This window comes from Carettochelys insculpta, unplaced genomic scaffold, assembly GCF_033958435.1.
Source record: "Carettochelys insculpta isolate YL-2023 unplaced genomic scaffold, ASM3395843v1 scaffold_0043, whole genome shotgun sequence".
Classification (NCBI taxonomy): domain Eukaryota; kingdom Metazoa; phylum Chordata; order Testudines; family Carettochelyidae; genus Carettochelys; species Carettochelys insculpta.
The window spans coordinates 70001-80000 of record NW_027439080.1 but is presented as its reverse complement, the minus strand read 5'-3'; the positions used below and the strand labels follow the sequence as shown (position 1 = coordinate 80000).

The window sequence follows — 10000 nt, the reverse complement described above, 5'->3', positions numbered from 1 at the left end:
CCTCCCTCGAGAGCCCCCTCTCCGGAGGATCGGGCCCGAGACGACACCCCGAACCGCCGCAGACGTCCCCGCAGACGTCCGCCCGGGTCCCTCGTCCGAGTCCCCGGGAAGGGCCTTCACACGACGGTCGGTCTCTCTCACGTGTACGTCTCTAAAGGCTGGAGCCAGACAAGCCTTCTCTTACTATTCTCCCGGTACCTGTCGTAACCTTATACGTGAAAAGTCCCCCAGCGGCAACAGGCGGGAACGACTCACAAAAGCGGCCGACCGCCTGGAACTCTAGGTCGGCTGCACGGGTCAAATTCAACCCCATTCGGACTTCCAGAGCTCAGCCGGCCACCAGGTCAACCTCGCTGAAAGCGCCAGAGGTTGACCTGGTGTCCGGGGACCGAATCGGACACCAGGTCAACCTCCGCTAAAGCGGCCGGGGTTGACCTGTTGTCCCTGCCGGACTTAGAAAATTTTTCTCTCCAGCCCGGGACCGGGGTTGACCTGTTGTCCCTGCCGGACTTAGAAATTTTTTCTCTCCCGCCTGGGACCGGGGTTGACCTGTTGTCCCTGCCGGACTTAGAAATTTTTTCTCTCCCGCCTGGGACCGGGGTTGACCTGTTGTCCCTGCCGGACTTAGAAATTTTTTCTCTCCAGCCTGGGACCGGGGTTGACCTGTTGTCCCTGCCGGACTTAGAAAATTTTTCTCTGCCGCCTGGGACCGGGGTTGACCTGTTGTCCCTGCCGGACTTAGAAAATTTTTCTCTCCCGCCTGGGACCGGGGTTGACCTGTTGTCCCTGCCGGACTTAGAAAATTTTTCTCTCCCGCCTGGGACCGGGGTTGACCTGTTGTCCCTGCCGGACTTAGAAAATTTTTCTCTCCCGCCTGGGACCGGGGTTGACCTGTTGTCCCTGCCGGACTTAGAAATTTTTTCTCTGCCGCCTGGGACCGGGGTTGACCTGTTGTCCCTGCCGGACTTAGAAATTTTTTCTCTCCAGCCTGGGACCGGGGTTGACCTGTTGTCCCTGCCGGACTTAGAAATTTTTTCTCTCCCGCCCGGTACCGGGGTTGACCTGTTGTCCCTGCCGGACTTAGAAATTTTTTCTCTGCCGCCTGGGACCGGGGTTGACCTGTTGTCCCTGCCGGACTTAGAAAATTTTTCTCTCCCGCCTGGGACCGGGGTTGACCTGTTGTCCCTGCCGGACTTAGAAATTTTTTCTCTGCCGCCTGGGACCGGGGTTGACCTGTTGTCCCTGCCGGACTTAGAAAATTTTTCTCTCCCGCCTGGGACCGGGGTTGACCTGCTGTCCCTGCCGGACTTGGAAAATTTTTCTCTCCAGCCTGGGACCGGGGTTGACCTGTTGTCCCTGCCGGACTTAGAAATTTTTTCTCTCCCCGCCTGGGACCGGGGTTGACCTGCTGTCCCTGCCGGACTTGGAGCCCGAGGAGGGAATCGGCCACCAGGTCAACCTCCGCTGAAAGCGGCCACGGTTTACCTGGTGCCCGGGGAGCGAATCGGACACCAGGTCAACCTCTGCTAAAGCGACCGAGGTTGACCTGGTGCCCGGGGAGCGAATCTGACACCAGGTCAACCTCTGCTAAAGCGCCAGAGGTTGACCTGGTGCCCGGGGAGCGAATCGGACACCAGGTCAACCTCTGCTAAAGCGGCCGGGGTTGACCTGCTGTCCCTGCCGGACTTAGAAAATTTTTCTCTCCAGCCTGGGACCGGGGTTGACCTGTTGTCCCTGCCGGACTTAGAAAATTTTTCTCTCCCGCCTGGGACCGGGGTTGACCTGTTGTCCCTGCCGGACTTGGAGCCCGAGGAGGGGATCGGCCACCAGGTAAACCTCCGCTGAAAGCGGCCACGGTTTACCTGGTGCCCGGGGAGCGAATCGGACACCAGGTCAACCTCAGCTGAAGCGGCCGGGGTTGACCTGCTGTCCCTGCCGGACTTGGAAAATTTTTCTCTCCAGCCTGGGACCGGGGTTGACCTGTTGTCCCTGCCGGACTTAGAAATTTTTTCTCTCCCCGCCTGGGACCGGGGTTGACCTGCTGTCCCTGCCGGACTTGGAGCCCGAGGAGGGAATCGGCCACCAGGTCAACCTCCGCTGAAAGCGGCCACGGTTTACCTGGTGCCCGGGGAGCGAATCGGACACCAGGTCAACCTCTGCTAAAGCGACCGAGGTTGACCTGGTGCCCGGGGAGCGAATCTGACACCAGGTCAACCTCTGCTAAAGCGCCAGAGGTTGACCTGGTGCCCGGGGAGCGAATCGGACACCAGGTCAACCTCTGCTAAAGCGGCCGGGGTTGACCTGCTGTCCCTGCCGGACTTAGAAAATTTTTCTCTCCAGCCTGGGACCGGGGTTGACCTGTTGTCCCTGCCGGACTTAGAAAATTTTTCTCTCCCGCCTGGGACCGGGGTTGACCTGTTGTCCCTGCCGGACTTGGAGCCCGAGGAGGGGATCGGCCACCAGGTAAACCTCCGCTGAAAGCGGCCACGGTTTACCTGGTGCCCGGGGAGCGAATCGGACACCAGGTCAACCTCAGCTGAAGCGGCCGGGGTTGACCTGCTGTCCCTGCCGGACTTGGAAAATTTTTCTCTCCAGCCTGGGACCGGGGTTGACCTGTTGTCCCTGCCGGACTTAGAAATTTTTTCTCTCCCCGCCTGGGACCGGGGTTGACCTGCTGTCCCTGCCGGACTTGGAGCCCGAGGAGGGAATCGGCCACCAGGTCAACCTCCGCTGAAAGCGGCCACGGTTTACCTGGTGCCCGGGGAGCGAATCGGACACCAGGTCAACCTCTGCTAAAGCGACCGAGGTTGACCTGGTGCCCGGGGAGCGAATCTGACACCAGGTCAACCTCTGCTAAAGCGCCAGAGGTTGACCTGGTGCCCGGGGAGCGAATCGGACACCAGGTCAACCTCTGCTAAAGCGGCCGGGGTTGACCTGCTGTCCCTGCCGGACTTAGAAAATTTTTCTCTCCAGCCTGGGACCGGGGTTGACCTGCTGTCCCTGCCGGACTTAGAAAATTTTTCTCTGCCGCCTGGGACCGGGGTTGACCTGTTCTCCCTGCCGGACTTAGAAAATTTTTCTCTCCAGCCTGGGACCGGGGTTGACCTGTTGTCCCTGCCGGACTTAGAAATTTTTTCTCTGCCGCCTGGGACCGGGGTTGACCTGTTGTCCCTGCCGGACTTAGAAATTTTTTCTCTCCCGCCCGGTACCGGGGTTGACCTGTTGTCCCTGCCGGACTTAGAAATTTTTTCTCTGCCGCCTGGGACCGGGGTTGACCTGTTGTCCCTGCCGGACTTAGAAAATTTTTCTCTCCCGCCTGGGACCGGGGTTGACCTGTTGTCCCTGCCGGACTTAGAAATTTTTTCTCTGCCGCCTGGGACCGGGGTTGACCTGTTGTCCCTGCCGGACTTAGAAATTTTTTCTCCCCAGCCTGGGACCGGGGTTGACCTGTTGTCCCTGCCGGACTTAGAAAATTTTTCTCTCCAGCCCGGGACCGGGGTTGACCTGTTGTCCCTGCCGGACTTAGAAATTTTTTCTCTCCCGCCTGGGACCGGGGTTGACCTGTTGTCCCTGCCGGACTTAGAAATTTTTTCTCTCCCGCCTGGGACCGGGGTTGACCTGTTGTCCCTGCCGGACTTAGAAATTTTTTCTCTGCCGCCTGGGACCGGGGTTGACCTGTTGTCCCTGCCGGACTTAGAAAATTTTTCTCTGCCGCCTGGGACCGGGGTTGACCTGTTGTCCCTGCCGGACTTAGAAAATTTTTCTCTCCCGCCTGGGACCGGGGTTGACCTGTTGTCCCTGCCGGACTTAGAAAATTTTTCTCTCCCGCCTGGGACCGGGGTTGACCTGTTGTCCCTGCCGGACTTAGAAATTTTTTCTCTGCCGCCTGGGACCGGGGTTGACCTGTTGTCCCTGCCGGACTTAGAAATTTTTTCTCTGCCGCCTGGGACCGGGGTTGACCTGTTGTCCCTGCCGGACTTAGAAATTTTTTCTCTGCCGCCTGGGACCGGGGTTGACCTGTTGTCCCTGCCGGACTTAGAAATTTTTTCTCTCCAGCCTGGGACCGGGGTTGACCTGTTGTCCCTGCCGGACTTAGAAATTTTTTCTCTCCCGCCCGGTACCGGGGTTGACCTGTTGTCCCTGCCGGACTTAGAAATTTTTTCTCTGCCGCCTGGGACCGGGGTTGACCTGTTGTCCCTGCCGGACTTAGAAAATTTTTCTCTCCCGCCTGGGACCGGGGTTGACCTGTTGTCCCTGCCGGACTTAGAAATTTTTTCTCTGCCGCCTGGGACCGGGGTTGACCTGTTGTCCCTGCCGGACTTAGAAAATTTTTCTCTCCCGCCTGGGACCGGGGTTGACCTGTTGTCCCTGCCGGACTTAGAAATTTTTTCTCTGCCGCCTGGGACCGGGGTTGACCTGTTGTCCCTGCCGGACTTAGAAATTTTTTCTCTCCAGCCTGGGACCGGGGTTGACCTGTTGTCCCTGCCGGACTTAGAAATTTTTTCTCTCCCGCCCGGTACCGGGGTTGACCTGTTGTCCCTGCCGGACTTAGAAATTTTTTCTCTGCCGCCTGGGACCGGGGTTGACCTGTTGTCCCTGCCGGACTTAGAAAATTTTTCTCTCCCGCTCGGAACCGGGGTTGACCTGTTGTCCCTGCCGGACTTAGAAAATTTTTCTCTCCCGCCTGGGACCGGGGTTGACCTGTTGTCCCTGCCGGACTTGGAGCCCGAGGAGGGGATCGGCCACCAGGTAAACCTCCGCTGAAAGCGGCCACGGTTTACCTGGTGCCCGGGGAGCGAATCGGACACCAGGTCAACCTCAGCTGAAGCGGCCGGGGTTGACCTGCTGTCCCTGCCGGACTTGGAAAATTTTTCTCTCCAGCCTGGGACCGGGGTTGACCTGTTGTCCCTGCCGGACTTAGAAATTTTTTCTCTCCCCGCCTGGGACCGGGGTTGACCTGTTGTCCCTGCCGGACTTAGAAATTTTTTCTCTCCCCGCCTGGGACCGGGGTTGACCTGTTGTCCCTGCCGGACTTGGAGCCCCAGGAGGGGATCGGCCACCAGGTCAACCTCCGCTGAAAGCGGCCACGGTTTACCTGGTGCCCGGGGAGCGAATCGGACACCAGGTCAACCTCTGCTAAAGCGACCGAGGTTGACCTGGTGCCCGGGGAGCGAATCTGACACCAGGTCAACCTCTGCTAAAGCGCCAGAGGTTGACCTGGTGCCCGGGGAGCGAATCGGACACCAGGTCAACCTCTGCTAAAGCGGCCGGGGTTGACCTGCTGTCCCTGCCGGACTTAGAAAATTTTTCTCTCCAGCCTGGGACCGGGGTTGACCTGTTGTCCCTGCCGGACTTAGAAATTTTTTCTCTCCCGCCTGGGACCGGGGTTGACCTGTTGTCCCTGCCGGACTTAGAAAATTTTTCTCTGCCGCCTGGGACCGGGGTTGACCTGTTGTCCCTGCCGGACTTGGAGCCCCAGGAGGGGATCGGCCACCAGGTCAACCTCCGCTGAAAGCGGCCACGGTTTACCTGGTGCCCGGGGAGCGAATCGGACACCAGGTCAACCTCAGCTGAAGCGGCCGGGGTTGACCTGCTGTCCCTGCCGGACTTGGAGCCCGAGGAGGGGATCGGCCACCAGGTCAACCTCCGCTGAAAGCGGCCACGGTTTACCTGGTGCCCGGGGAGCGAATCGGACACCAGGTCAACCTCTGCTAAAGCGGCCGGGGTTGACCTGCTGTCCGTGCCGGACTTGGAGCCCGAGGAGGGGATCGGCCACCAGGTCAACCTCCGCTGAAAGCGGCCACGGTTTACCTGGTGCCCGGGGACCGAATCGGACACCAGGTCAACCTCCGCTGAAGCGGCCGGGGTTGACCTGCTGTCCCTGCCGGACTTTGAAAATTTTTCTCTCCCCGCCCGGAACCGGGGTTGACCTGTTGTCCCTGCCGGACTTGGAAAATTTTTCTCTCCCGCTCGGAACCGGGGTTGACCTGTTGTCCCTGAAGGACTTAGAAATTTTTTCTCTCCCCGCCTGGGACCGGGGTTGACCTGCTGTCCCTGCCGGACTTGGAGCCCCAGGAGGGGATCGGCCACCAGGTCAACCTCCGCTGAAAGCGGCCACGGTTTACCTGGTGCCCGGGGACCGAATCGGACACCAGGTCAACCTCTGCTAAAGCGCCCGAGGTTGACCTGGTGCCCGGGGAGCGAATCGGACACCAGGTCAACCTCTGCTACGGCGGCCGGGGTTGACCTGCTGTCCCTGCCGGACTTAGAAAATTTTTCTCTCCCCGCCCGGAACCGGGGTTGACCTGTTGTCCCTGCCGGACTTGGAGCCCGAGGAGGGGATCGGCCACCAGGTCAACCTCCGCTGAAAGCGGCCACGGTTTACCTGGTGCCCGGGGAGCGAATCGGACACCAGGTCAACCTCTGCTAAAGCGGCCGGGGTTGACCTGCTGTCCCTGCCGGACTTGGAGCCCGAGGAGGGGATCGGCCACCAGGTCAACCTCCGCTGAAAGCGGCCACGGTTTACCTGGTGCCCGGGGAGCGAATCGGACACCAGGTCAACCTCTGCTAAAGCGGCCGGGGTTCACCTGCTGTCCCTGCCGGACTTGGAGCCCGAGGAGGGGATCGGCCACCAGGTCAACCTCCGCTGAAAGCGGCCACGGTTTACCTGGTGCCCGGGGAGCGAATCGGACACCAGGTCAACCTCTGCTAAGGCGCCCGAGGTTGACCTGGTGCCCGGGGAGCGAATCGGACACCAGGTCAACCTCTGCTACGGCGGCCGGGGTTGACCTGCTGTCCCTGCCGGACTTAGAAAATTTTTCTCTCCCCGCCCGGAACCGGGGTTGACCTGTTGTCCCTGCCGGACTTGGAGCCCGAGGAGGGGATCGGCCACCAGGTCAACCTCCGCTGAAAGCGGCCACGGTTTACCTGGTGCCCGGGGAGCGAATCGGACACCAGGTCAACCTCTGCTAAAGCGGCCGGGGTTGACCTGCTGTCCCTGCCGGACTTGGAGCCCGAGGAGGGGATCGGCCACCAGGTCAACCTCCGCTGAAAGCGGCCACGGTTTACCTGGTGCCCGGGGAGCGAATCGGACACCAGGTCAACCTCTGCTAAAGCGGCCGGGGTTCACCTGCTGTCCCTGCCGGACTTGGAGCCCGAGGAGGGGATCGGCCACCAGGTCAACCTCCGCTGAAAGCGGCCACGGTTTACCTGGTGCCCGGGGAGCGAATCGGACACCAGGTCAACCTCTGCTAAAGCGGCCGGGGTTGACCTGCTGTCCCTGCCGGACTTGGAGCCCGAGGAGGGGATCGGCCACCAGGTCAACCTCCGCTGAAAGCGGCCACGGTTTACCTGGTGCCCGGGGAGCGAATCGGACACCAGGTCAACCTCTGCTAAAGCGGCCGGGGTTGACCTGCTGTCCCTGCCGGACTTGGAGCCCGAGGAGGGGATCGGCCACCAGGTCAACCTCCGCTGAAAGCGGCCACGGTTTACCTGGTGCCCGGGGACCGAATCGGACACCAGGTCAACCTCCGCTGAAGCGGCCGGGGTTGACCTGCTGTCCCTGCCGGACTTAGAAAATTTTTCTCTCCCCGCCCGGAACCGGGGTTGACCTGTTGTCCCTGCCGGACTTAGAAAATTTTTCTCTCCCCGCCCGGAACCGGGGTTGACCTGTTGTCCCTGAAGGACTTAGAAATTTTTTCTCTCCCCGCCTGGGACCGGGGTTGACCTGCTGTCCCTGCCGGACTTGGAGCCCCAGGAGGGGATCGGCCACCAGGTCAACCTCCGCTGAAAGCGGCCACGGTTTACCTGGTGCCCGGGGACCGAATCGGACACCAGGTCAACCTCTGCTAAAGCGCCCGAGGTTGACCTGGTGCCCGGGGAGCGAATCTGACACCAGGTCAACCTCTGCTAAAGCGCCCGAGGTTGACCTGGTGCCCGGGGAGCGAATCGGACACCAGGTCAACCTCTGCTACGGCGGCCGGGGTTGACCTGCTGTCCCTGCCGGACTTAGAAAATTTTTCTCTCCCCGCCCGGAACCGGGGTTGACCTGTTGTCCCTGCCGGACTTGGAGCCCGAGGAGGGGATCGGCCACCAGGTCAACCTCCGCTGAAAGCGGCCACGGTTTACCTGGTGCCCGGGGAGCGAATCGGACACCAGGTCAACCTCCGCTAAAGCGCCCGAGGTTGACCTGGTGCCCGGGGAGCGAATCGGACACCAGGTCAACCTCTGCTACGGCGGCCGGGGTTGACCTGCTGTCCCTGCCGGACTTGGAAAATTTCTCTCCCCGCCTCGGACCGGGGTTGACCTGCTGTCCCTACCGGACTTAGAACATTTTTCTCTCCCCGCCCCGGCCCGGGGGTTAACCTCGGGGCGCACAGCTTCCCGGGTCTGACGTGCACGTCCTGTCACCTCCCGGGCCCGGCGTCCTCGTCCTCCCTTCCCCTTGGGCCGGCTCGGAGGAAGTTTTCCCTCGGCCCGGCCTCCGGGTTAATTGTTTGGGCCCGGCTGACTGAGGCCAGGCTGCTGACGCTAAAGCCCGGGGAGGCGGGGGCCTACGGCCATACCGGACCGAATGCCCCCGATCTCGTCCGATCTCGGAAGGTAAACCGTCCCGGGCCTGGCTAGTACCTGGATGGGTGACCGCCTGGGAATCCCAGGTGCCGTAGGCAGCTTTTGGCCCCAGCGGGGGTAGAGCGGGGCGTGTGTCTGCCGTGCGGGAGCAGGGAAGCCGTGAGGCCAAGGCGGCGCGACGGTCCTGGGGGGCGCTGAGGCCTTTCCCTCTGCCTGCCTGCGTGTCGGGGGCGGGGGGGCGGGCGAGGAAGCTAAGGCCCTCACCCGGTGCGGTGCGATGGCTTGGGTCGGGTCGGGGAGAGGGAAGAAAGCGTGTGTGGAGCGTTGGTGGGGCAGGTGTGTGTGTGGGAGTGCTGGGTTGGGCAGGCCGTTGAGGCGGTGGCGGTGGTGGTGTTTTTGGTGGGAGTGAGTTGGGGTCAGGTGGGTGTGGGGTCCCCCCCGGGGGGTGGATGGTCTGAGGGTTAAGGCTTGGAACGTGCGTCTTGGGGGACCGTGGGTGGAGGTTGTTGAGAGCGGGGAAGGCCCTGGGTCCCGGTTGTGGACTATTAAGCCCGGTGGAGGGGGACCGTGGGTGGAGGTTGTTGAGAGCGGGGAAGGCCCTGGGTCTCGGTTGTGGACTATTAAGCCCGGTGGAGGGGGACCGTGGGTGGAGGTTGTTGAGAGCGGGGAAGGCCCTGGGTCCCGGTTGTGGACTATTAAGCCCGGTGGAGGGGGACCGTGGGTGGAGGTTGTTGAGAGCGGGGAAGGCCCTGGGTCCCGGTTGTGGACTATTAAGCCCGGTGGAGGGGGACCGTGGGTGGAGGTTGTTGAGAGCGGGGAAGGCCCTGGGTCTCGGTTGTGGACTATTAAGCCCGGTGGAGGTGTTGCGTACGGTGGATGTAAGGGGGAGGGCGTATGAAGTGACCGAGGAGTGGGCAAGGAAACGGGGGGAAAAATTTGGAGGCGAAGGCGGCCGAAAAAGGGTGCGGTTGACCTGGTGCCCGGGGAGCGAATGGGCCACCAGGTCAACCCCCGCTGAAAGCAGCGGAGGTTGACCTGGTGCCCGGGGAGCGAATCGGCCACCAGGTCAACCCCCGCTGAAAGCAGCGGAGGTTGACCTGGTGCCCGGGGAGGGAATCGGCCACCAGGTCAACCCCCGCTGAAAGCACGGGAGGTTGACCTGGTGCCCGGGGAGGGAATCGGCCACCAGGTCAACCCCCGCTGAAAGCAGCGGAGGTTGACCTGGTGCCCGGGGAGGGAATCGGCCACCAGGTCAACCCCCGCTGAAAGCAGCGGAGGTTGACCTGGTGCCCGGGGAGCGAATGGGCCACCAGGTCAACCCCCGCTGAAAGCAGCGGAGGTTGACCTGGTGCCCGGGGAGCGAATCGGCCACCAGGTCAACCCCCGCTGAAAGCAGCGGAGGTTGACCTGGTGCCCGGGGAGCGAATCG

The 10000-nt window shown here is 61.8% G+C and overlaps 1 non-coding gene across 1 annotated transcript; it reads left to right on the top strand.

Moving 5' to 3' along the window:
- The first annotated feature begins 8550 nt into the window (after window positions 1-8550).
- LOC142006218 (5S ribosomal RNA) lies at window positions 8551-8669 on the top strand. The gene has a single exon (XR_012643326.1). It is a non-coding gene; the product is annotated as a 5S ribosomal RNA (ribosomal RNA).
- Window positions 8670-10000: the final 1331 nt, after the last annotated feature.